This window comes from Myotis brandtii, unplaced genomic scaffold, assembly GCF_000412655.1.
Source record: "Myotis brandtii unplaced genomic scaffold, ASM41265v1 scaffold345, whole genome shotgun sequence".
In the NCBI taxonomy this organism is placed as follows: Eukaryota; Metazoa; Chordata; class Mammalia; order Chiroptera; family Vespertilionidae; genus Myotis; species Myotis brandtii.
Genome location: NW_005363283.1, coordinates 2,924,594 through 2,925,373, shown reverse-complemented (window position 1 = coordinate 2,925,373; position 780 = coordinate 2,924,594).

Genomic DNA, 780 nt, shown 5'->3' with positions numbered 1-780 from the left:
TTTATTGATTTTTTACAGAGAGGAAGGGAGAGAGATAGAGAGTTAGAAACATCGATGAGAGAGAAACATCGATCAGCTGCCTCCTGCACATCTCCTACTGGGGATGTGCCCGCAACCCAGGTACATGCCCTTGACCGGAATCGAACCTGGGACCTTTCAGTCCGCAGGCTGACGCTCTATCCACTGAGCCAAACCGGTTTCGGCCAAAAGTGCTTTATTCAAAGTAATGTCCATCGCTAGCTACACATTTCCCCCATCTTTCAGGAAGTTTGTGAATAAAATCCCAATAAAACTTTTCATGTTTGGAGGCAAACCATTTAGAGACCCAAATTTTCCAATTCTTCATATGTTTTGAAGTGCTGCTCAGAAAGTGTGTGTGTCATCAATTGAAACAAGTGGTAATTTGAAGGAGCAAGGTCTGGTGAATACAGCGGGTTGGTTAATATTTCTCAGGCAAGGTTTTTTAACGTGTCTTTAACTGGCTTTGAAGTGTCTGATGGTGCATCATCATGAAGCAAAATTACTTTGCCATGTCTTTTGACCCATTCTGGTCGTTTCACAATCAAAAATCAAAGCATGGTTCAAATTGCTTATTTGTTGTCGGTAGCAATCAGTATTAATGGTTTCACCTGATTTTAGAAGCTCATAGTACCCCACACCTTCCTGATCCCACCAAACTAGAGCATTGTCTTCTTTCTGAAGGGATTTGGCCTTGCAGTCGATGTTGATGGTTGACCTGGATCAACCCATGATTTTGTGCATTTGGGATTCTCAAAATAA